Genomic DNA, 27,989 nt, shown 5'->3' with positions numbered 1-27,989 from the left:
GCGGTTGACATTACGCTCGGCTCTGCTATTAAAACAGCATTTCAAAATTCACACATGATGCAATTCGTAGGTGACGCAAGGAAGGAAGTAGAAAAATCAGCGTGTGGGGATGAGCGGCTATAATCTTATCTGATACTAACTTCACACGTACTCCGAATTAAACTAACTTCTGGCAGCTATTTCCTTTTGCGGGAGAGCTCTTGGAGGAGTGCTCAGGCGCATCGACATGCATTTCCTCAAACGTGCAGCGTTGGCTTATATAGCCGTACGCCTCACCATGCCATTGTTACATGTGCCAACGCTATCTTATCTCAAGACTTGTTGGGTGGTTGAAACAGACAAAGTTTTTCGTGTTCAAGTAGCGTAGGATTAAAACTTTGTCTGTCTGCTTGTCACTCGATTCAACCGCCCGGCCAAAACCAACGAAGTTGCTAGCACTGGTGGCACGGGGTCATACGCGTCAACATTATACAGCGCAAAGGAAATCTCAGGACTATTTGAGGCATAATATATGTACATAACCGTGATCCGCAGCGTTCATTTAATTAAGAATACACATTGGACTGGTTTTTACGTTAGTAAATGAAAAACCAACGCGTTAGAAATGGTGTCGAAGAGATGCTACGCGTTAAAAATAAGCCGACTGAAGCCGCGGCTCTGTAGCCGGCTTATAAACCAACAGTAATAAAGGGTCCCAACAGATGGCGCGAGAACAGGGCGAACGCGGGAAATTTGATTGAATTCAGCAAAACCTCCATTGCATCCATCATGGGAGGAGTGAGAGGGAGGGGAAGAGCGTGAGGGGTGGGAGGGGGGAGAAGAGAGGGTGTTACGTATCAGGGGCGGCAGAAGACTATCGTATTTTGACGTCATTTACAGCGAAGCAAGCAGCCATGCGGCCTATTTTTCACGTTTAGGTAGCCCAAGAAAGACTATCGTCTTTAAAACACAACTCTGTTCCATGCACACCTACCCAAAGCCGGCGGCTCCGAGCATCTTCATGTTCTTGAAGTCACGCATCCGTGGAATAAACATGGCGAATGCAAGGGGTTTAGGTGGATTCAGCTGCGAAGTGAACAACAGGCACAAACAGAAGAAATGCTAAGATGGAACCAAACGGGATTGATTGATGGCCAATCTGTGTTATATGACGTTCCTGTATGTTTGTAGCAAATTTTAATTACCAGAAGCATAGCGTTAAAAAATAATGATGACATCGTAACTGGCCCTTCTATCGTCTTGGCTCTTTGGTTCATGTATATTGCCCTTGTTTCTGATGGTTCTTTAACATTATTCTGTGCGCGACATAAAATAAAAGCGAGTATTCACACAAGTAGGTGGTCTTTAGCATATTCGATAGTTCAATGTTAAAAACTCAGTCTGTTTGCTTTTAATTTTTCCTTGCTGCATAATGAAAACGCATGGACATTTAAGTCCCTGTAGAGTATCGTACGAATCGATAAGAAGTAATTACGAATAGCTGAATGACATTTTCAAACAATATTGCTTAACGTTGTAATGGTGGGTAATGGTTTAATATAAGAAATCCTTATATTATACCGGCCTAGGAGCCGTATTCTGCAAAGATTGTATTTTTCTGTTATTTTTGTTCATCGTCATTGGCTAGCATGTTGACACGCCTTCGTTATCTCCGGCATCGGTGATAACGAAGGCGCAGCAATGTCGGTGACGATATCGCCATAAGCACTCGAAGTTCCTTGAGTTCTCTTTCTCACACTACTGTTCAAGCACAATTAATATCGGTGATTTGACGAGAACCGGTGTACACAGCACGAGATGGTCAATGGCTCGATCGGACATTTGTGTGTTTTGTGTGTGGTTTAATCTTATACGCTTCTCAACAGATTCTTATAAGCAGTACATGCTCTGTGCCTTGTGGGGTCTCACACATGTACTCTTGGGACAAAGGAACGACAATCCAGTAGTGCAAACAATCAAAAGGGCATTTATTGCACCTTTCATACACTAATACACACTAGCCGAATTACAACCAATAGAACATTCACACGGGCGCGCGACAAATCAAGGAAGTCCGACACACCGCGACCCGATAGCGAGCGAATACGTTCGCCCCATGCTATGACACCATCGCCTAGTCGTTCACGTGTACGGTCACGCGAACGGTGGCGCGCTCGAACGATCCGTGTTCGTCCATACCGGTGTCCCGCTCTAAGCCTCGCGCGACGGTCGCGCGAAGCGGGCCGGCGCACGGGCGAAGCGTTCGTACGTGTTGGTCGCCGATCCCCAGCCAAAGAGAGCGCCTCCGACCTTTCTCTCCCAAGTGACCCCGCGTTAGCATCGCGACACTAGCGCCATCTCTCGCAACGCGCCGCAACCACCGCCGGGCTTAGCCACGCAGAGAAGCCGGACTACAGGAGACATGCGGGGAAAACAACATCAGGGGACGCGTGAGAGTCACGCATCCCCACATCCCCCCAACCTTAAATCACTACACATACGCCGGCGAAACATGTCACAAGGCCTATCAACGCGCGCGTCGCGAACAAAAGTTAGTACATGCGACAGTGGCGCCGCCGAGTAGATGTCCACGCGTTATCCACAACGTGCGAGCCGACATTGTCTCTGGGGTGCACCGCTGGCGTCAGTTGGTCACAGCACCAGCTCTGCAGATTCGATGGCACGACTCCAGCACAGGACTCCGGAAACGGCGACGCAGAAGTCGGCACGAGCAAGCGTCGCTCGCGCCGACGCGCCCTGCCGGCGAGAGCCGCTGGTGACTGCCGGCTCTTTTCCCAGCCGCCGAAATCGCTGCGCCGAATTGACCACAGGCATCTCCAAAGCCTGGGGTAGCTCGATTGTAGTCCGGGGCAGCAGCGCTGACGATGTGCAGGTGACAGCAAACCAGGGGTGACTCCGCTCACGCTGCGTACACTTAACGCACTCGACAAACACTAAAGTAGTGCAAGGGAGAGGAATTCGGCATACGCATCGCCCACGTGGTACGATGTTCAATTCGGCTAGCGAAATTTCGGACGGCATTTCAGATGCTAAGTTCACGTGAACAAAGCTTGCTTTCTTGAGTCGAACGAGTAATTTCAATTCGTGCGAGGCGAACTAATGAGGGAAGCAATGTGCGACACCTCAACACCACGGTCCACCAGGTTGTGTCCCTCAACGTGCGACAGGCGGCTTTGTTAAGCCTTAGGCCTAATGCGTCGCTACTTTGACAACCGGCATCCAAAAAAAAAAAAAAAAAAAAAAAACAACACCCAAAATGGGCACAAGAACAGGCAGCCTCGAGGAGACGTTAGCTCTGTGAAGTGGTCCTACTCCGCTCGGTGCACACAGCATCCGAGTTGACGGCGCCCACCGTCCCAGACGGTGTCGGAGCGCCCGGTGCCAGGCCGCAATACCAGTCAGCCCGTAGCGGCACCCGTGGCTCGCGGCCACCCGGCTCCCTGAGCCTCGACTTCCGAAGTCAAAGATATAGAAGAAGCTATTTACATAAGAAATTCGGACCACCCACGAGGCTTCCGTACTCACTCGCTTCAGGCTTGCCAATGCTCCGCGGGCGCTAGGCCTCGCTCTCCCAGGATGCAGACCACGTGGCTCTCGTACCGACGAGTGTACTTCAAAACACTCGCGAAAAGGCTTAGCATGTTGAAAAGTTCAAACACGCTACAGCAACCGCCGCCTCACTCAAGAAAGCACACCGCCGACACTAGCGATCAAAATCCACGCTAGGACTACGCTTCGGTTGAAACATCTCGAACCGAGCAAAACTGTTAAAATTATCGTCCGATGCCCCAAGAGGTCCACGTTGGGCAGCCAGATGTGGGGTCTCACACATGTACTCTTGGGACAAAGGAACGACAATCCAGTAGTGCAAACAATCAAAAGGGCATTTATTGCACCTTTCATACACTAATACACACTAGCCGAATTACAACCAATAGAACATTCACACGGGCGCGCGACAAATCAAGGAAGTCCGACACACCGCGACCCGATAGCGAGCGAATACGTTCGCCCCATGCTATGACACCATCGCCTAGTCGTTCACGTGTACGGTCACGCGAACGGTGGCGCGCTCGAACGATCCGTGTTCGTCCATACCGGTGTCCCGCTCTAAGCCTCGCGCGACGGTCGCGCGAAGCGGGCCGGCGCACGGGCGAAGCGTTCGTACGTGTTGGTCGCCGATCCCCAGCCAAAGAGAGCGCCTCCGACCTTTCTCTCCCAAGTGACCCCGCGTTAGCATCGCGACACTAGCGCCATCTCTCGCAACGCGCCGCAACCACCGCCGGGCTTAGCCACGCAGAGAAGCCGGACTACAGGAGACATGCGGGGAAAACAACATCAGGGGACGCGTGAGAGTCACGCATCCCCACAGCCTCTGCAAATATTTTCAAACCACGTGAAGTTAAACAATGCGCACATTTTTGCCGAGAAGAACATCTAGATTGCACACCCGTTCAACCTTGTTGACAATAGCGTCACCAATGGCCAGCCAGTCAGGGACGGCGACTTCGGCAATCTCATCCAAGGACGTCGCAACCTCGCCCACCATGATAGTCAGCTTGCGTGCGGTGGTACAGAGTTCTTTCACAATTTCCGTATGTCTCTTTATGCACTGCGTAATAAACAATGTCGGAGATTATTGAGCGTGTTCGTCCGCTAAATCTTCCTTGCATGTTTATTCAACGTAATATGAAACAACACCTCAGAGAGTATGGCCCCTCGATTTGCATGCGAATCGCAAAGAAGATGTCTGTAGAAAATAGGGAAACCAAATGCCCCTTCTATTTCCGATGCACTCGACTTGCAAACAAATTAACAAGCAGTGCAGTCGTTATATGGTTGTTCTTTTCAATTTTGCTCTTTCGCTTACGCTGATGATTTTCGCTTAAAGATGAAGGTCACTCCTAAAATTTACATCATGCTTCAAATCTTTTTTGAGTGCTAATTTGTCTTAGATGTCTCTCAGGTTTCAGTGGCAGCGAGTTGCATTTCAATTATGCGGTGATATGGGGAATGGCATAATTGGTGGAGCAGATTTAAACCAACGGAAAAACACTTGGCCCTATGAGTTAGCATTCGAATGCTACAAAGTTTCCACGGAGGGCAATTTAAAACGTTTGTGAGCTCCATGGTCTGCAATATTTAATAGTATAATAACCGAAGCTTTCTCTTGCACAACCCTTCATTCACGGGAATTAAATGAATCTCAACACAAACCACCAAGCCCACAACGTCTCAGAATGTAAAATTCGCTTCACCAAGAAGTAGCTTTATACCTCCGCGAAGATTGTTCTATTGACCCTTTTCGCGGAGCAGTTTGTTTTAGAGAAACGAGATGGCGCTCACGGCGGCGCGCCATACCTCTCCTCAGCGACCGCGCACGAATACGAAATCATTACCGCTTCTACCTTGCTTCTGCGCGATCAGCTGTCGGAAATGCAACTGAGTTTTCGCTAACACACTGTACTCCAATCATGCTAGATTGAATCATGTGAATTCAAGACGTGTGCAATAGTTGGCTGCAAGAATAGTGACTGGCATGTTAAGGAATAGAATGAATCTGCGTGGCCAAGTTCGCGGACCGCTGCTGCAACTGTCCGAATGTGCTACCGGCACTTAGTGATGTACGTACGGCTTTCCTCGAGGATACAGAAATTTGCTCATCTGCTAGCCTTGTATCGCTAACCTTCAAAGAAAAGGCTTCATCCCCAGAACGTCGGCAACAGTGAGTACCACTCGTTAAACAATAACGGGAGTAGCGCCGCTTCCTGTCATAGTAGGTTTCGCGCACACTATATGTACACTCTCAGTATACTGTAGTCATGGGTGACTTCAATGCAAAAGTGGGCAAAAAGCAGGTTGGTGAGCAAGCAATTCGCAACTACGTCATCGATTCTAGGAATGCAAGAGGAGAGATGTTGGTAGAATTCGCGAAAAGGAATAGGCTCCGAATAATGAATACATTCTTCAGGAAGCGCAGCAACAGGAAGTGGACCTGGAAAAGCCCTAATGGAGAAACAAGGAATGAAATAGATTTCATACTCTCTGCCTATCCAAGCATAGTGCAGAATGTAGAAGTGTTAGGTAAGGTAAAGTACAGTGACCATAGGTTAGTGAGGTCTAGGCTTTCTCTCAATTTGAAGAGAGAAAGAGTGAAATTAGTGAAGAGGAAACAGGCCAACCTAGACGCATTAAGGGTGAAAGCAGACCAATTCAGGCTGGTGCTCGCAAACAAATATGCAGCTTTAGAACAGGAAGATGAAGATAACATCGAGGTAATGATTGAAACCGTAACTAGGCTGATGTCAGAAGCAGCAATTGAAGTGGGAGGTAAGGCACCACGGCAAACAGTTCTCCCAAGAAACAAAGGATCTAATAAAGAAACGTAAAAACATGAAAGTGTTCAACTCAAGAGATCAGATAAAATTCGCTGAACTGTCGAAACTGATCAACAAGAAGAAAGTAAGGGATATTCGAAATTATAACGTGGGAAAGGTTGATGAAGCCGTAAAATGTGGACGCAGCATGAAATCAGTAAGAAGAAAGCTTGGCATAGGACAAGGCAAGATGTATACACTGAAACATAAGCATGGTAATATCATCAGCAATTTAGATGACATAGTAAAAGCTGCGGAATAATTCTATACTGACCTGTACAGTGCCCAAAACAGCCAAGCTACTTTCATTCGAAATAGTGATGCACCGGATACAGAAGCTCCTTCTATAACTAGCGATGAAGTTAGAAGGGCCTTGAAAGACATGACCAGGGGAAAAGCGGCTGGAAAAGATGGAATAACAGTAGATTTAATCAAATATGGAGGAGATATCATGCTTGAAAAGCTTGCGGCCCTTAATCCGCATTGCCTCACAACTTCACGTGTACCAGAGAGCTGGAAAAACGCCAACATTACACTTATCCATAAGAAGGGAGATGTTAAAGAATTAAAGAATTACAGACCCATTAGCTTGCTTTCAGTATTATATAAAATATTAACCAAGATAATTTCCAATAGAATCAAGGCAGCACTTGACTTCAGCCAACCAAGAGAACAGGCTGGCTTTAGGCAGGGATATTCTACGATGGATCATCAATCAGGTAATCGAGAAATCTGCGGAGTACAATCAACCTCTCTATATGGCTTTCATAGATTATGAAAAAGCATTTGATTCAGTAGAGATACCAGCAGTCATAGAGACATTGCGCAATCAAGGAGTACAGGAGGCATACGTGAATATCTTAGCAAATATCTACAAGGATTCCACAGCTACCTTGGTTCTCCACAAGAAAAGTAGAAAGTTACCTATCAAGAAAGGGGTCAGGCAAGGAGACACAATCTCTCCAATGCTATTCACTGCATGCTTAGAAGAAGTATTGAAGCTCTTAGACTGGGAAAACTTAGGAGTGAGAATCAACGGCGAATATCTCAGCAACCTTCGGTTTGCAGATGACATTGTCCTATTCAGCAACAATGGAGACGAATTACAACAAATGATTGAGGACCTTAATCAAGAAAGTGTAAGAATTGGGTTGAAGATGAATATGCAGAAGACAAAGATAATGTTCAACAGCCTGGCAAGGAAACAAGAATTCATGATCGCCAGTCAGCCTCTAGAGTCTGTAAAGGAGTACGTTTCTCTAGGTCAATTACTGACAGGGGACCCTGATCACAAGAAAGAAATTTACAGAAGAATAAAATTGGGTTGGAGTGCATACGGCAGGCATTGCCAAATCCTGACTGGGAGCTTACCACTGTCGTTGAAAAGAAAAGTGTACAATCATTTCATCTACCGGTGCTAACATATGGGGCAGAAACTTGGAGGTTAACAAAGAATCTCGAGAACAAGTTAAGGAAGCCACAAAGAGCGATGGAACGAAAAATCTTAGGAGTAACGTTAAGAGACAGGAAGAGAGCGGTGTGGATCAGAGAACAAACGGGGATGGACGATATTGTAGTTGACATTAAGCGGAAGAAATGGAGCTGGGAAGGCCATGTAATGCGTAGGATAGATAACCGATGGACCATTAGGGTTACAGAATGGATACCAAGAGAAGGGAAGCGCAGTCGAGGACGGCAGAAAACCAGGTGGGATGATGAAGTTAGGAAATTCGCAGGCGCAAGTTGGAATACGCTAGCGCAAGACAGGGGTAATTGGAGATCGCAGGGACAGGGAGAGGCCTTCGTCCTGCAGTAGACATAAATATAGGCTGATGATGATGATGATGATGATGATGATGATGATGATGATGATGATGATGATGATGTCTACACACATCTACCCCAACCGGTACGGAAACTTACACCCACTCTTTCGCCAACGTGTCAAGAATAAGTGAATGGGTGCACACTTGAATATATGCGCAAAACGCCGTTCAAAACGGCGTTTTGCAACGGCGGATTTTTCGGGGTCCTCACGCTGAAAACCACCGACAGAAAAGCACGTGTGTGCGTCTTTTTTTCCTTAGGTATCCACGAGCGACCAATGCACGCAATAAATTGACAGAACTTGATAGAAAGAAGTGTATCCTGAAAGTTAATATAGGCCCTCTCATCAGCAATACTGCCAATCAGTACGCGAAAATACAGGCGGTTGTATGCTCGTTTTGCGCTTCAAGAATTTCATGGAGGATGTCATCTAAGCTTGGGGCCTCGTGTATTTTTTGTCGACACACCGCAATAAAAATCAGTTTCACGGAATTAAATAAAACCTATACCAGATATGGAGATAGAATTAATGCAGCTGTATTCGTACAAGGGTGGCGAATTTGGTGGGGCCAATTTTACAGAGTGCTGTATAATCTGCACCAATTAATTAGGTTTTAATTGCGGAAATTGAAGATTACACTCGGAAGTCGAAGATATGGGTGTCTGAGAGAAAGCCATTTCTCTAGGATTTGTCTAGTAATTGGCACACGTTTTGATATTTTTGGCATCAGTGTCCTCGGTCTGCCTTGTTATGATCTCAAGGGCACCAAGTCTTCTTATATTTCATTGAGCCAGTGTCTTTTCGCCAAAGGGACGATGTGTATACAATTAATTCCCCCCCTCCCTGCTTACTCAAACAAAAACAAAAACGTTTTTACGCTAAAAGTGTTCGTAAGAGCAGATGTCAGCCGATCGTAAATAATGCAGGACACGTGATTTGCGAAGGAAGCCAACCAATGACAATGGGCACTTACAAACGAAATGCTTCGTGAATTCGTCCCCAGGACTCTTACTCACAAAACGTCTTACGTAAAACCACTAACTTGTTGGCTAACTCTAGAGGGCCCATCACTCATGATTGCGATCAGGGTTTGATAATGGCACGATCGGCGCCGAGACGGCTAATCGCAGTCAGCAGTCACGAAGGAGGACCCCCATATCCACAGAAAAAAAAAATCTTTGTTTTCCTGGCATTTAAGCAAGCGTCATGTTCCCACATTGTGAAAATCATTTAATAGTTCTCAAAAACGTGTTTATCTTAAACGCCCCAACATCGCTTTCAACTCCGTAATACATACGTGTAAAATCGGTAACAAAAACTTCAATTAGCGAATGAATTCGGGGTTATCGAAATGATGAAATGCGAGCAAACGATATCTTTATAAAATATATGTAGTTGTAAATTGTGCCCACTTTGCCAAATATGAGAGCTTGCACGACGTTATTCTGTGCATCTGCTGGAGATTTCTATCGGAAAACTTTGAAAGCACCTTTTAACGCACTGCATATATGGTGCAAAAAACAGGAAGTTGGGGTTGTAATTCATCGCTATAGAAGATTGTGTGGCAGGTCGGCGGAGTTGCAGTAGGGATTGTTACCATCTTATGCAGCCCGACCGAGTTCTCGACCATATCGCGGACGTCCTGGTACGTGATAACCTGCTTGGTGAGCTTGAGTTGGCACTCTTGCGCATGGGGAACTGTCTGTTCTTGGCAGAAGTGTGACAGCGGCTGCCGCATAAGCGACACCATGCTCTCGCGCTTGATGAAGAACTCCAGCAGCATCGAGGCAGTCTTTGGAATCTGAAAATGAGCAGACATACACAGAACTCGGAACTGCGAAGACATGACAACAGAAAGCCTTCCCAGTGCCGCGTCCAGGGCAGTAACATCCTGGAGCCTCCTCTCAATCGACTGCTGTACTACAGTGCCAACTGTACCAACGGCTGCGCGCCTGTGTCGCGTCTTACTCCCTGGCGCTCCTCTTCTCCGTACTTAAACCAACTGCTGCGCATCATATGCCACTTTGAACGGCTATTCTGCTTGTAATGTTTTGTGCTCGTTCTGCGAAGCCGGAATTTTTCTTGTCCAACTTTGCTTGTATTCCAACTGCTTGCGATTCTTTCATTTGTTTCATGTCTCCGTATTTAAATACATGCCGCTGGCTTCGCTTCAAGTTGCTTATTCTTCCTACGTAATCATTGCTTCAGTGTCGTGCACTGATGTACACGTCGCAATGACTCCACCTCAAGGCCACGAACCTCGTATCGCTCATACCTCGTCGAAGAATTGATGTCGCAGAGTGCCACTTCCTAAAGCGATAAACCGCAGTATAGAAATCGGCTTCTTTTCTCGCAGCACTTAATTGTGTTTATTGCGGCACCTATTGCTTCGAAGACATGATGATCATCTTTACAGGTGGCCTCAAAAACCTTTTCGAGCCGCAAGTGCCAGTTTTTTTTACCGGTAAGAGACAAGCGATAGAAAAATCCACTCTATTCTTGTAAACTATAGCAAGGCATTACTTTACTAGGCGGGATGCTAATAAAGATCTACTATCTACAGATTCTTTGCAAACCAACATTAATCCTTTTGTATGTGCTAACACAAAATCAGGCACATTATGGAACTTGTGGTTCCGTCAACGCACTCTATACAACTGCCAAATTCGGTGCCCCACTTCAATCTATTCCCCCTCTGATAAAGATTTAAAGGAACAATAAAGGTAAATATTAAGTCAAGCTAAAGCGATACGTTAGTTAGTGCTCGAGTACGTCTAAGGCGTCAATATAATCGCGAACAAAGCTTTAGTAGTATAGAAATTGAGGTAAATGCAGGACTCCCCCGGGACATTCAAGTACTAAGCCGATGACGAATGCACTCCTCATTATAGTTCTGTCACTAGTACTTAACCCCTCGTAATAAAAAGATCATTGTATTTCATTATAGAGGAAAGAAAAGGCTACTTGTGCAATTCTATTTGATTTTTAGAAAAGAACTCATTGACGTTACCCTTGACAACGACGCAGGCGGTCGAAAGGTTTCGTTTTCGCCACTCTGCGCCGCCCGCGCTTTCTCGTTTCAGCAGTTTCGTTATTGCGTAGTCCTGCGCTGTTTTTTCTGGCCCGCGAAACTCGCATAAACTGCAAGTAGCAAAGAATTCCACGTCCATGTGTTGCCGCGGGATACCCGCACGGTCCACGCCACTAGACGATGAGCAGTTGGAGCGGCGAATACAGCCCTCCGTCTTGGCTCGGCTTCTCCATGGCAGCGCATTTGCGTTTTGCTTTGAAAACCGTAGCACCGTCTGTCGGGCGCCGTTTTACTAACCAACGGCAGTAAACGGCGGTGATGGCATATGCAACGTCCACACTCCCAGTTCTTGGCGGGCTATTTGAATTGCGCTAAAGGTATGCCGACCTTTCAGACGCAATTTTTCTTAAATAATGTTTTTTTCTTGGCACGAAACAAGCACTGCGAGGTTTCTGGAATGGTATTTTAATAGTCGACGTCGACTTAGTATTTTCCTTTAGTGTCTCTTTAACGTCCGAGTTCAGCAGTATTACTTTAGAAGGGTTGGGGCGAAGGGACGAGGTTTTGGGGGCAGGGCGTAGCTAACTCATCATTATTAGCGGTGACTGCTTGTGAAGCTACGTTGAATTAAATACTTTAGAACTCTGTTCTGAAAGCGAGTCCGCGCTTTTCGAAAAGCAGATATGATCGAGTTCACGCAAACTAGTTTTGCGGCAAGATTGTTGCGCAAATACATTATTGCGATGTTTCTATAACACGCAGTACAATGCTCTGCATGGCATCATCCTGTCATCATTGAATGATGACATTAGGTGCAGAAGTGAAGTGTGAGAAGGTAGAAGAACTGCTTAAATTCAAGTTTCTCACCCTGGGGTAAAGCGGCACGAACATCTTCGACGTTGCTTTTCTCTTGTCCAAGCCTGAAATACCAAGAGCATGCGTACGGGCGGCTCATATCCCCTCATAAATTATCTGCATATCAGAACTGTGCCGTCAACGTAAAGTAGTAAGCCTTTTTTATGTGCACTTCAAGGGCGCGCTATAACTTAAAATGATTCCAAACTGTTTCGATTCCAAACTCCTGACGTCAAATTTACGTAACCACCGACGCAAGCATCGGGCGGTGATCCGCAGCGTTGTCTGAACAACCCAATCAAACACTCTCCTCGTTTACAGGAGGTCACCTTTGTTCGCTTTCAAAACCAATAACATTGCCTACAATCAACGGTTTTTCTTATCTAATTGGCTACAAGAGGCGCGGAGCATGCTCTAGTGGAGAGGGTTCCGATGGGGCTGAGCCAGCACAGTGAAAATAGATAACCGCCTGAAGAGCGTGGTGCCGGCTTCTCCGATTGGTCCGCTTCGCCTTTCTTAGCTTGCGATGGCTGGTCGAAAATCGCGGCGGCGTGCAACGGAAGGATAAGAATGCCGCTAAAACGGATCCTCAGCAAGGAAGAGTTTGCAGAGCGACGTTGCATGCGTGCCGGAAGGCCTCGATAAAGCTTTACTGCCACGCAAAAAGGTTTATCATGCGCAAATAAATACATGCTCACCGACAGGTGCGAGTAGCGAGGGCCTGAGTGATCGGCTGGCAGCCATCTTCGATTCCTTGCGGAGCGGGGCAGTCTGTGGCTATTCCGAAAATTTTTCAGTTTTGTTCGGCATATTAATGCATTTTTTTCGCGTACATGTCACTTTGACGTGGTGAGTTTTCATGGTTTTGTGAGGTCGCGTGACAGAAAGGCGAAGTGGGCGTAGCCAGAAAACATTGGACCAATAGCAGAGGGCTAATGGGGAAAAGGCGTCGAATCAGGAATGATTATTTTTCGTTTCTGCGGTTTAATCATGCATAATCAGTGTATACACGTTATATGAGATGGGGAGCTATCGCGGTTTTCGTAACGTCGCGTGACAGACAGGCGAAGTTGGGAGTGGCCCGAAAATGTTTTAACCAAGCGTGGAGGCTGATTGCAGAAACTGGAATCAAAACAGTTTGGAATCATTTTACGTTATAGCGCACCAAGTATATCACGTTAAACTTATCTGGAATATTATTAACATGGATATCGAATCAGGAGCAATAACTTCTGCGCAGCTAACAATGAACATGAAATCACCGTTCCCTGCACCACAGGATGCTGCACGCGTGCTTACAGGATGATAGACTCATCTCATCTGAGCTACACTGCTCATCGACAGGGTATAAATTGCTTGATAAACGTTTTAGAGCGCAAACAAGAGACAAGGCACAAAAGGAAGGTCAAACACAGGACCAAACAAGAGACAAGGCACAAAAGGAAGGTCAAACACAGGACCCTGTCCTGTGTTTGACCTTCATTTTGTGCCTTGTCTCTTAATTGTTTGCGCTCTAAGAAGTTTATCAAGTATGCACCAACTAGGCCCACAGAAAGTTCTTTTAAGCTATAAATTGATGTTTTCCGCCGCGCTTGCGGCATCTCCACTATACCCGGCGTTTCAGCGAACACTTTCAAAAATTTTTAGAGGTTGCTTGTGGCATATAGCACAATTCTAGCTCATGAGCTGGTTTACTCGAAGAGGCGGACATTACTTGTACAAAAAATTGAATTGCATGATCGACTAAATAAAAACTTACTAATTAAGTTTTAAGTAATTACCTTATGGCCCATTTGCAATTAACAAATTCTAGCCGTCGAGTTCGCAAAGCGGATCCACTTGGAACGAATTCTCGGGATGGCACCAGTTTAGAGATATTAATTCCCGAACTTTGCGGAGAAATGCATTGGCGTTCCAGTTACTTTTGTGCTTCAATGCATAAAACTACGCTTTGTTAAGAAAGTAACTGGAACGCTGATGCATTTCTCCGCAAAGTTCGGGAATTAATATATCGAAAGTGATGTCATCCTGAGAATTCGTTCCAAGTAGATCCGCCTTGCAAACTCCACGGCTAGAATTTGTAATTTGTAGAATTGGTGTTACCGCAAGAATTTTTGAACATGGATTAATATAGGAGGAAATAGGAGAAATTGAAATGTCACGTTATCACGCTGCCAGAAGGCGAGCTTCACTGCTAACGTAGACACTCTTCCCTTCTGCGTCGTCTAGCGTCCGCCAGCCCCATTTATTTCCTGCCTTTTCCCGTACCGGAGCGGAAGGACCGCGTGACCTTTACTTCGCAAGTCCCACCTCTTTCTTTTTTTTTCCTCCCTTATTTGGCTGCGCGGCACACTCTCAGTTCTACATTGGACGATTTAGCAAGCTCACTTGTCATATTCGGTGCTGTGGCAGGCAGTGCGTCTTGATTGCATTTGTGCGTATGACCTTGACTCTCTGGCTGGAAGCGGAGCTCCCTCGAAAAGAAGGGCGCGAGGCTCTGATTTGCAATTTCACCTGTTCGTGCCGTGAGGCCGCTTGGTACTTTGTAGACAGGATTGTCAACATATGATTCAACGAGCCGCACTTGTCTGTTTTGCAAAAGCGAAATCTCGTGAGGGGTCCTTTAATGTACACGCGCCTCTCAGCTTCTCTTCGATTTCGTCGACTGAGATATCACACTGTTTTGAACAATGAATGACGTTTGTACATGAGCATTAGAATTAGTGCCGCTACCTGTATAGGCAGAGTGCCTCATAAGGACATTGAACGTACCAGGCTTGTCGGTCGATGGAGCAGCAACGCCCATGTCGTTTCTTTTGCATCAGCCCGGTTCTTGAACAAGTGGTGGCAGCGTGTACGATGCCGGCGTTTAAGATACTGAGGGCAGCACGCACTCTGGCCAGGTTTCAGGGAAGTCGCCGTCTTCTCGGAAGCGGGGCGGCGACGCGGTGCTGGAAGGCTTGAGACCACCCCAATCTTCTTCTTCCTTGAGTGAGCCGACGAGCTTCCACATGGAGGCATCCTTTCCTTGATGATGAATATGATTTCCATCAAAAATGACAGAAACTAACCGTGGGGAACACACCAAGAATCGGGATGATATTATGATAACAAGCATATAAATTAAAGTAGAATAGAAACCGACCAAAAATTAAGTAAAACATTGTATATATATATATATATATATATATATATCACAGTAGTCAGCTTCGCAAAAATTCAAGGAAGTAAAACGTTAAAAATTTACCAATCCTTTTTTTTTTGTACAGAACGCTCGTGCTAAACAATTACCTGAGCAAGGGAATGCCAACGAACAGTAAATACCTACTCATTTTACTCCTACAGACATATTGAAAAAAAATTTTAAAATTCCGACACAATCTACCGCACGATAAATGTTGACGGTAGTGTGATTAGCATTGAAGAAATGTATTCCCACCGTATTGCCACCGCCGAAGAGAGAGAGAGACAAAAAGGTAAAGGAAAGACAGGGAGGTTAACCAGACATTATCTCCGGTTGGCTACCCTGTACCGGGGGAGGGGTAAAGGGATTCGACAGGAGAGAGAGAAAAAATAAGTACAAAAAAGGGGAAAAAAGGAAAGAGAAAAATCACACACACACACACACACACACACACGCACATGCACACGCACACGCACACGCACACGCACACACACACACACACACACACACACACACGCACACGCACGCACGCACACACACACACACACACACACGCACACACACACGCACACACACACGCACACACACACACACACACACACACACACACACACAACAGAACTGTTCCTGTGGGCGTTGTCACGCAGTCTGCGAAGGCGTTCTAGTGTTGCATAGTGTCAACGTCCCATCCTACGTCACAAAGTGTAGAGTCACAATTTGTCACTGAGTTCGGTGTCTTTTAAATAACGCAGCAGTGCCTTCAAGGTGGCTCGCGCTGTTGTTCGTGTAGGCCAGTTTCCAAAGATGTTGATTTGCGTTATTAAGCGTTTGTCCAGTTGACCTATCGTGGCTGAGAGAGCTGCTCTCTGCGGGTTAAAACGAAGGCACTCACAAAGAAGGTGTGCGATTGTTTCGTTGCACCGGAAGAGCGTTCTAATCACAGTCGGTCAGATAGGCCGGTGGCTCGCAAGAAGCGCAGAAGCGCCTGCACGGCCTTCTTCTGTGACGTTAAGTCCAGTCTGTGGTGGAGAATGTTTTCTTCCGACAGAGGCCGGTTGTCCAATTGGTTGAACGCGTTGGTAAGAGAATGTCTTTGCGCACTGTACTGCGGGCAGTCGCACAAAATATGTACAAGTGATTCTTCATTGCCGCAGTGGTCACAGGCTGTGCTGTCGGCCATTCCTATGCGGAACGCATAGGCGTTGGTAAACGCAACGCCCAACCATAATCTGCACAAAAGTGTTGCGTCTCCTCGGCGAAGCCTTGATGGTACTCGAAGGCTTAGGGTTGGGTCCAGAGAGTATAAGCGAACATGCATGAAGTACGATTCATTCCATTGTAACCTTGTGCGTTGGCGAGCAAGCATGCGGAGCTTCCGTGCAGCGTCAGTCCCAGAAAGTGGAATGGTTCGTTTGTGATCTTCTTTATGAGCTGTGCGGGCAGCTTGATCGGTCCGTTCATTGCCGATAATTCCACAGTGACTTGGAAGCCACTGAAAAGTTATTTCTTGCCCTATCTCAGTCAGATTGTGTATTGCCTCGGCAATCTCAAAGACCAGCTGCTCGTGTGGACCGCGGCGTAAAGGTGATAGTAGAGACTGCAGAGCCGCCTTTGAGTCGGAGAAAATTGTCCATTTGTGTGTCACTTGATCACTAATGAATTGCAGCGTGGCACAAATCGCTGCGAGCTCTGCTGCCGTCGATGTCGTGACGTGAGACGTCTTGAATTTAATAGTTGTGCCCATTGTTGGTATCACCACTGCCGCGATAGAGCTGTTCGGTAGTACGGATCCGTCGGTGTATATATGGGCAGAGTCTTGGTACTTCTCGTACAACAGAAGTAAGGCGAGCTGTTTAATGGCTGGGGATGACAGCTCTGCTTTTTTCTGGTTGCCAGGTATTGTCAGGTTGATATTTGGCTGGGTAAGGCACCACGGAGGAATCGAAGGTCTTGCGGCAGGAGTGAAGCAAGTTGGTAATGATTCACCATGCGTGGCTATTGTTTCGCAGAAAGAGGTACGTGGTCTGTCCGCTGGCAGAGATGCCAGGTGGTGGTGGGCAGTCCGGGAAAGATGTCGTATATGTGTCCTTAATGCTTCAACCTCAATGTGAGTCTTGGCGAGGTGGTCTCCAGCAATTGCTCTAGTCGCCACTGTGGATGCACTCCGAGGCAGGCCTAGGCAAATGCGGAGCGCTTGTGCTTGAACACTTTGTGTGGTGCGCAGACTCGTTTTGTTGACGTTAGTTAAGGCTGGCAAGCTGTACCGCAGGAAGCCAAGAAACAGCATATTGTATAGTTGCAGCATAGCACTTGTGAACATTCCCCATGTCTTTCCAGTGAAGAACTTAAACAGGTGACATATGCCTATTAACCGCTTCTTCATGTATGAAACATGATGGCTCCATGACATGTCTCTGTCAATTATAACGCCTAGAAACTTGTAACATCGAATGTAGGGTATTCTTTGGCAATTTATTAATACGCTGTAGCTCGCCATGGGCTTCCGTGCAAATGCCACAAGTGCGCATTTCTCAGACGATATTTCCAGACCTCGATTCCGGAGGTAAATAGCAGTTTGAGATGCGGCTTTCTGGATCCTCGCTCGCAGTTGTAGGCGTGTTACTGCAGACGTCCAAACGCAGATGTCATCCGCATACATTGATAGCTGAACTGTGCTTGGCAGGTGCTCAAGGAGAGAAAGGAGAGTCAGTTTAAACAGCACAGGGCTGAGGACACCGCCCTGGGGGACGCCGCGGTAACTGTAATGTAGAGAGGTACGGCTGTCCTCAGTGTTCACGAAAAAGGATCGCATGGAGAGGTAGTCGCGTATCCATTCAAACATCCGGCCGCCCACACCTACCTCTTCGAGAGCAGTAAGTATGGCTTCATGTGTAATGTTGTCATATGCCCCTTTCACGTCGAGAAACAAAGAAGCGCAAAGATGCTTTCGGCATTTTTCGTGCTGAACGTAGGTGACTAGGTCGACGACGTTATCTATCGATGATCGACCATGGCGAAAGCCCGTCATAGCCTCTGGTTAAATGTTGTGGTACTCTAGGTACCACTCCAGGGGTCCTATGATCATTCTCTCCATTACTTTGTCCACACAACTAGCCAAAGCGATCGGGTGATACGATGAGAGCTCTAAAGGCGATTTGCCAGGCTTCAGTAGTGGAACCAGGCGACTGGTTTTCCAGCTTATCGGGAGCGGGCCATCTCGCCAAGATTCACTGTAGAGCTCTAGGAGAACAATGCTTGCGCGCTCACCCAGATGACGTAGGGCTCTGTAAGAAATGCCATCAGGTGCTGGAGCCGATGTGCGTCCACACAAAGCTAGTGCCGCCTTAAGTTCATGGATTGAAAAAGGTAGATCCATGTGTTGATCTCGCGGTGGTGCAGAGCTACTCGAAGGCAGAAAATTGTTGGGAGAAGCGAGTTGGCTGGATAATCTGACGCAAACTCTTCTGCCACGTCAATATCCGGTCGCTGTTGTGAAAGGGCTAGGGCCTTGAATGGAAACCGCTGCACGGGCAGTGTCCGGAGACCTCGCACCGTCCTCCACAATTGCGATAAAGGCTTGCGAGGGTCTAGAGACTCACAAAACGCAGCCCAGCGTTGTGATTCCAGCTTAGCTAACCGGCGCTGGATCTTCTTTTGGATGCGTCTGGCGGTCCGTAAATCATCCATTGCATGCGTGCGGTGGTACCTTCGTTCAGCACGTCGACGAATTGCTCGAAGTCGTTCTAATTCTACATCAAATTCCGTTAGCTTCGAAGAGCATGTGAGAGTGCACATAATATCTTGTACTGCGCTCTTGATAGTCTCTTCCAAGCTAAAATATAACAAGAAATCGCAGAGCTTCTCGACATTGCGACCAAATGCGGCCACCACGTCACCTTTCAGTGGATACCTGCACACTGTGGCGTGATAGGAAATGAACAAGCAGACGCTGAAGCTAAAATAGCTGTAAATAATGCGCCAGAAGTAAGCATCGCGTTCTCACGAACAGACACGAATGCCCTGCTTCGGTGCGTTATGCGGAACTCTACACTTGAGTACTGGACCAATCCTGATCGAGGACACAAGAGACTGGCACAAATTGGACCCAGAAATGAAGTTCCGCATGCCTCATAAACTGAAGAGGAGCACAACAAGTCTGCTACACCGGATTCGTCTTGGTGTGGCACTCACGAGGCGTTATACGCATATCATCGGCTGCAGTGACACTGGTCCCAACTGCAATCACTGCCCAGCGCCAGAAACACTTGAGCACGTATTTTGCTCATGCCCAGCGTACGCGCGAGAACGGCAGAGCCTCATTTCAACTATTCAGCGAGTAACTAAAAGACCAATGTCTGACGAGATTGTCTTAGGACCTTGGCCTGACGCCAACAGCGCAGCTGCGGTCATCAAAGCGACGGTCATCAAAGCCTTCCTTCAAGCCACTGGACTCCATGCACGGCTATAGTGTCACCTCAACGGGATGGACATGTACATACGCACCTCCTAATCTTATCATCATCATTCATCGCTCTTTTTATCCCCTCCCCCCTTCCCCAGTGTAGAGTAGCAGGCCAGAGCAAACTGACGCTCAAGCCGACCTCTCTGCCTTTCCTCAAATAAACCTCTCTCTCTCTCTCTCTCTTCCAAGCGATGTGAAATGTTGTCTTGACAGGGCTCTTCCATGAGAGGCTGAAATTTGGTCCAGTCCACTCTTTGGATGGTATCGCGTATCTTGGAAGGAGATAATCCGCTTATTTTGACGTATGTGGGAATGTGGTCACTCCCCTGTGTTTATATATCTGCAAACCACCCAGCACGTCTGACGAGGCTTCGTGAGACAAACGCCAAGTCCAGACAGCTTCTGTACAAGGAGCCACGTAAGAATGTAGGACTGCCGTCATTTAACAACAAAAGTTCATTGTCATGAGCGACGGATACCAAATGTCTGCCTTTCGCGTTGATCTTCGTACTGCCCCACAGTGTGTGATGAGCGTTGAAATCCCCAATGATGACCCACGGATCAGCAGTTGATGATAGGATGTCGCGTATTCTTGTTTGATCAAATCGATTTGATGGAGGTAGGTAAGCGCCCACAACGGTGATGGTAAGATTCTTCTTTTTCACTGTTAAACATATATATTGATTGTCGTCATGAGGAGCCACAGGCTGGAGAATGTAACTGAGATTGCGACGAATAAACACCATAACCTTGCTGTTTTCACCAGTAGTAGATGACATGAATGATTCATATCCAGAGAGCCTGATTGTGCTGGATAAGTTCGGTTCGCAGATGACAATGATCGGAAACATATGGGCGTAAACGAACCGACGAAAATCAGCAATGCGCGATCTGAGTCCCCGGGTATTCCACTGAAAAATTGTTGCTTTTCGGACCTCATCCCTGAAAGGCAGTAGCTGTTGAGCCATGGTCTACTCAAGGGCTTCCAGCACCGGACTCAGAGCGTCCAGTACTTGAAGTGCACTTCTGGCTGACGGTGTCTGCATGTTGTTCAATAACACGCGAATGGCACTCATTAGGGGTCGCAGAAGAGCGACCACTTGCTTATCTGTATTCTGCAAGTCATCCGATGCAGCACCTTGCTGTACTGGAGGTGGCTTCTTCTGTGGCTCTGCTACAGGTCGTGTAGGCGTAAGAGGTGGCCATTCCTTTGTAGAGAGAGATCGCCCAGTTTTCTCTCTTCCAACCTCGGCGTTTGTCGCGCTCAGAGCAGCAGCTGGCTATGTTCTATGAATGGTCGACATATCTTTAAAAGTTGACGTTGTCCGTCGTGAGGACCTTCGACGGTGGCGTCGTCTTCGTCAGACTTTTTCAGCGGCTTCTTTGTGGGTTGAGCTGTCTCTCACCATTTGTCTAAGAATAGAAATCTCTTTCTTAATCTGTGGACAGTCTTTGGAAGAAGCACTGTGAGCACCCTGACAGTTTGGGCACTTCAAAGTAATTGCGCTGCACTTGTCTTCTGGGTGGGGTTCGGCGCCGAAAGGCATCATGTATGAGGCATGTATGTAGCCGGGCTCCTATCTCACGTGTATTGATGATTTATTGGCATCCCCTTTGAAACGGGGCGGTGACAAATGGTCACCTAGGCTGCTTGATTTAATCAGGTATGCAATACGTGCTGGTTTTATTTTTATTCTAATATATCTGTATACATCTCCTTACCTCAGGAACGCTGCGCCATCTAACGGCGCCACCACGAAGTCCGCGAATGCCGCGTGTCTCAACATACACTCAGACAAGATTGTCTGAATGTATATTTGACGTGGGTTCAATTCCGCCCAGCATCGGATAAACTTTAAAGAATTTTTTTCGTCATTGAAGAGCGGCACATACCCAATCACCCAACTTTGCGTGAAAAGGCTCATTGAAGAGCCACGCATACCCATTGTCACCTACTCAGTGTCCCAAGTTGATCCGATGGGTGGTTTCAAACACGGTTCCCTCAACACAACAGCTCAATGCTCTGCCCAACAGCCCAATGTTCTACCCAATCGAGAGATCGCGAGAGACAGCGCGTTGGTGACGCGTGGGCGCGATTCACAGCAGCCGCCGCAAACAGACCTCCGCTTATGCAGCGCTTTGTTTCCATATATGGTATCGGTGGCGCCATCGGTGAGCAGACGACGCGCGCTACTCGGGTGTCATCTCGTACCCATCGTCGCCGCACAGCCCGTCATGCGCGGACTACGCATTTCTTCTCGCGCTTTCGCCATATCCTCCTCCTCCGCCTTCCTCCTCGCGCTATTTTTGCTATCGCCGTTTTTCATCCGCGCTCCGCGTTCGCTCTTTCATCCTTCGCTGGGCTCGTTCGCTCGGTTACGAGGGACGCCGAGGGAAGACGCCGACGCTCGCCGCAGGAACGGGCGCCCCAGAGCGGCGCTCTAAAGGTTATGCAGATCTCACGCACTGAGAGAATAAATGCTATGCGAAGCTTTTTGTATATAGCTGGCTATTCAGCATCGTTTCGGGTCTTCAACGGTTTGCCAGATGGACCAACGGGTTTGTGTAAATCAAGCAATTCTATGTGTGACGCGAGCCTGTGTGGGACAACAGAAGCAAGGCGACGACGATGATAGTATGAGCGACGGGATGACGACAGCTCTGTTTTTACTCTGGTGAAGAAACGGTTATTACAACCTGTTGCGTTACGACCTGGGCCAATCCCGAAAGTGATAGAATGTCGCGCATCGTCTTCGTAGCATTATTGTCTACGAGGAAAGGACTGGGGAATGTGGGCTGATCCCGAAGGCGATGCTGGCTAGCCTAGCGTCTCAAAGCGGTAGCTGTCACGAGGCAAGAATGGCAGAAACTGGCACGCTCCCGCTCGCACCGCGCGGGAACGGCAGTGGTAAGTCTGTGGCTGAGTGGAAAACTATCGCACGGGCACGTGGTGTGACTGGGGCAATGTGACGTGACGCACGGGCTAGTCGTCTCGAAGAACTAGTTGTCGTTGGCACGAGAGACACAGATTTCATCAGGCCTGTGTGTGTGTGTGTGTGTGCGTGAAAACTTTTATTTACAGAAGTCCTGAGGCTCGACTCTTTCAGACCTGTGCCTGAATATTTTTGCGAATCTGTGTCCCGTTTTATCGAAGGGCAGAAAGTGCAGGCGTACGTACCGGAGTGTATGCCCAGATTGCAACCTTTATTACGCACGCATAAATTCTAATCTTAAGTAGCCACCCAGCTGACGGCTTCACAAAATTGTTGAGCAACGTCTGTAAGCTGCTGCGTGAAAGGCTTTAATTTTTGTCACCTATACTCCATTCCATACGTAGCAGTCATTGCTGAGGAGGCTAGACAGACTTCTTGCAGTGGCTTCGTTCGCATTTAGATATGGTTCGACGTTTTTTTACCGCAATCGCCACTATTTTTTTATATCGGCTCAGTATTGCACGAAACAAGTTTTAATACTTAGAAACAAACACGCTGTGGTATACGGCTGCTAAAGCGTTGTTTAAGATCATTTTTTTATTTTTGTTGCTCTTTTCGGGATTTTTATTTGCAACCCGTCGCGAGGAGCCTCGTGTGTATGCTCGCGCGAGCGAACGCTGTTGGCGCGCAGCGAAGCATGGACCCTGTGAACGTGACACGCGTAGTGATAACTTTTCTTGACCGAAATTCTTGCGTAGCTTCTACAGCGTTGACTGCTATGTTTGCAACGGCGTATAGGGTCTTTTTACGAGCGCCCAAAGCACGGTACGCGAGTTCTCGTATTCCTGCCCCACTGAAATCCGGCCGCCGTGGCCGGGATCAATCCCGCGACCTCGAGCTCAGCAGCGCGATGCCATAGCCACTGAGCTACCGCGGCGGGTTGTACAGATTACACTAATGTTCAATACCAATTCCAATCTTCTATAATTTCATAAATTATAGAAAGTAACCATGGTCTGCGGTATTTCAAAGCGCAATTGCGCTAACAAGCTCAAAGTAATATAAAAGCTTTAGTTTCCATGGTTGGCGTTGTATTTATTACATAAGAAGTCAAGACACTGCAGCAAGAAATGACTGGAAGGCGTCTGAAAAGGGGTCGTGGGTGGGCCTTGCACCTGATGAACTACTCGAAATGTCGAGCGCATGCGACCTGCGAAAATATTAAATTATTCGTCTCGCGTTTTATCACCATTTCTTGCTGAGAAACACGGCTTGCAGACATAGCACGATACGAATTGGAGTAAATTATGAACACTTACTTTGATTGTGTAAATTCCGCTGCAGCGAAATAGCAAGATGTGTCTTTGACGTTGTGGGCGCAGGAACAACTAAAATGGCGTCTACAGCAGTCTTGGAGACTTTTTTTTTTTTATACGCCCTAATGAATGCCTAGCGTTCGCTGTTCCAGGAGAAAAATACAATCAGCTGAACTCAATCAAACAATTACATTTTGTTTTCAAGCCGTAATAGTACTTTTTACGCTAGACAAAATGATGCGCAGTTTTCCGCAGCATCTACTTATGACGGCGGCTTCCTTCCCTGGGGAAGGAGAACGCGGCTAACCTGCGGCTCGCAGGGGTAGTTTGCGCGGCTGTCTGCCACAGAACACTTGAGTGGCACGGCTAGTTGCTTCCTTCTCATTTCGCAGAGCCGTAACACATGTAGCCACACAGTGACGGCCATGTCAGCTGTACACAGCACACGCCGAAGTAGCACAGGCACGACATGCCAAGATCGCAAATAGACGTGTTCCGGCGCCGGCGTCTCCTCGTTCTTGCGAAAAGTGACGCGCGTGACGTCACGCGGCAAACGATCAGGCTGTCAGTTATATCTGTTAGGTGTTGGTCCACGTGAGGAGAAAAACAATGAGAACTTTATTGCATTTTCGCAATGTATTGCAATGCGGTTTAATGCAACTACGCAATAATTTTTTTGCACTGCATAGTTAATTATGCCATTATGCATGACAAAAGAAAAACTCAATCGAAATTGAAATTAAGTGACGCTGTTTATGTCCACGCGTCGTCGTCTATTCTAGAAGTCATACTGGCCTAAGGCTCACGCATGCTTAATTAGTGCGCCGAATAAATTGTTTCCTGTTTTTTTCATGCATGTATGATATACCAAGGCACAATTCTGCGCTTACTTCACACGCAAAGTTTTACGCAATAATCTGCGGGTTATTTTCTTCGTATTAGCAATCAAAACCTGCTTGTGCAGGCCTGTCAACGCACCTATCGATGGGCATCGCCGGTCACTACATGGAACTACCAAACACGTGCCACCCCTGAGCGATTTTATCGTTCAGGCTGCAAGTAACATATTTCACTTTACGCCATTTTCATATAAATGAGGAAAGTCTTTCGAGCACCTCAAGTTTAAAGAGAACCACAGTTTAAAGTTGAGCACGCGTCGATTGCCACATTTTCTCGATAAGGTCGCGCTCATGCACGGAACATATACCTATAATAATATAGCAGCATCCCGTGTGCTATAAACATGATAAATATGTTACAGACGCAATTAAGTCTCCTTACGTGCATTGAATGCGAAAGCATTCTGACTCTTCCGCGCGATTCTTTTCACTTGGCCATGTGCTCGAATTGGGTAAAGTCAATTTTTGGGTGTGGGTTTGGGGATGGGCCAAGTCAATTTTAGGAGTGGGAAGGTCGGTTTTTAACGCGGTTCAACTTAATTTTCGAATTGGGCAAGGTGAATTTTTTGGGTGTGAGTCAAGACTGTGGCTGTTCAGCGTGGGATTTCTCAGTGCGAGCCGTAGCAGGTCCAGCGCCGGCAACGGGACGTTAATTGTCACTTAGTCACGTGGGTTTTCTTGCCATCAGATGTTAACGCCGGACGCTCGCCGTATTTTCGGCTTCATGGGGCATATAAGGCTTTCGCCCTAATATAAACCGGCCTTACCCATTGGAGGCACTGAAGGCTATAGTCTGCTGGCGTCGAAAATAACGAAAGGGAACGAGGACCACCATTCACCCGAAAGGGGAACAGCATGCAACATGATATCAAGTAAGCTCGCGGTAGCGGAATAAACACCAGCACTACACCCTATAGCAATGTAAGCCGTTTTGAGCGCACTTTTTGCAACTGGGGCTTCTTTTTGTAGATTAAAAGCTTGAAAGATGTTCTGGTCCTGTGTGTCCTTTTTATAACCAAGATCAGCAGACCTCAACAATTTACATCAATACTTCTTTTTGGGCGAGTTGGTACATCTTGAAACTTTGGGTAACAGCGCAAACAGACGACCACAAGAAGGGAGACACGGACACTCAGGCGCTGACTAACAACTGGTTTTATTGTGAAGGATAGCACACCTTATATATGCCAGAGTGAAGCAAGGGAAAGGGGGAAAACATAACAAGGGTAACATCGTGCCAACAACGCAAGCGCAAAACAGCCAACCAAGCGCAACAAGACGCAAACAATTATTTTTCTTTCTAATCTGAACCCCCGATAGCCGCATCCAGAAGATAAAATTCAGCGTCAAAGAGAGCAAGGGAAGGGGTGCTGAATCACTTGCTACCGAACTTCCTGATGTGGTAGGCTTCCAAACTGATGCGCGCTGTCTTGTCACTACTCTTTCCTAGAATCGTCGTCTCCTTTAACCGGGCCACACAATCAGTGCACTTGCTAACGTGCGCAACTATATGTGCGTATTTGTCATCTCGTTTTTTTTTTCAGTTTTAGAGCGTGTTCCCCTAAACGGTCATTGACACAGCGACCAGTTTCGCCGACGTAAAACATCCCACAAGACATGGGAATGCAATACACCACTCCAGTGGAACATTTAACGAACGGCGGTTGGTGGTTCTTCTGGCATCCACGTTTACTGGTGTTGCAGATACGTGGGCACAACTTTCCCAGCTTGTTAGGGGCAGAAAAACATATTGGCACGCCGTGCCTACTTGCCACCTTCTTCAGATTGTGGGAGAGTTTATGGATGTAGGGGACCACCTCAGGTCTATGTGCCTTCCGGTGAACCTCCGCCGTTGTACTTCCCGTTCCACGCTTGAATTTTTGAAGGAGGGTTTCAGAAACAGCAGTCAAGACCGAGACGGGAAACCCTGCAGCCAAAAGACGGCTTACCTGATTGTTAAAACTGAGCGTCATCTGATGTGGGCACGATTTCTGGAGAGCCAATTCCATACACATCACCGCTATTCCTCTCTTAATTGTCTTGGAATGTGCCGAGTCATAGGGCAGTAGCTCCTTCTTAGCCCGTGGGTAGTATCCCCAGCAAACGTGTCCATCACAGAACGTGATTTTAAGGTCTAAAAACTGTAAAATTGAAGAGTCCGGAAGTTCATGGGTGAAATGCAACCCACGTCCATGTTTGCTAAAAAAAGATAAAGCTTCGCCTACAGTAGAGGAGTAGGTGGAGGCAGGCTGCTTTTTTAAAAGCAATAAAAAATCGTCAACATACCTAAAAGTTTTTAAAACCGGCCCCCCAATAAACACCTGTTCTAGTGTGTCGTCCACCTTGGCCAGAAAAATGTCACAAAGAATAGGGGCTACGCAAGACCCTATGCAGATGCCATCACGCTGCAAAAAAGGCTGATCGTCAAATACAATAAAAGTAGAATTCAAGTAAAACTGCAATAAAGACAGAAAATTATCAACGGACACGCCGGCGGTGTTCTGGAAGGATACGTCGCCGTTAGCTTCAATGCACTCTTTGACACACGCTAACAGTTGATTCTGCGGGACAGAATAAAACAAGTCCTGCACGTCAACAGAAAAACCAAAACCAACATGATCATTTCCCTCTAGAAACTCTGCTACTGCGGCTGAATTTTTGACCAGAAATGGGTCGTTCACAACAAGCGTCTTGAGTTTCTTTAACAAAAACTGGCTGACACACTTCTGCCACGATCCCTCTTCACTAACAATAGTCCTAAACGGAACTTCGGGCTTATGTGTCTTGGTTGTGAAAAAAATCCTCAAGCTGTTTCCCCTACTGTTGGAAATGTCTCTGGCAAGCCTGCCGAGGTCTAACTGCTTACAAAACTGGACAAACTTGGTTTTAACGCGCACTTCACATTTCTTCATGGGGACAAAGTTCTTATTAACCGCCGCATCAGTTTGGAAGCCTACCACATCAGGAAGTTCGGTAGCAAGTGCTTCAGCACCCCTTCCCTTGCTCTCTTTGACGCTGAATTTTATCTTCTGGATGCGGCTATCGGGGGTTCAGATTAGAAAGAAAATTAATTGTTTGCGTCTTGTTGCGCTTGGTTGGCTGTT

The sequence above is a fragment of the Dermacentor silvarum genome, chromosome 1 (genome assembly GCF_013339745.2).
Source record: "Dermacentor silvarum isolate Dsil-2018 chromosome 1, BIME_Dsil_1.4, whole genome shotgun sequence".
NCBI lineage: Eukaryota > Metazoa > Arthropoda > Arachnida > Ixodida > Ixodidae > Dermacentor > Dermacentor silvarum.
Note: the sequence above shows the minus strand (reverse complement) of the source record.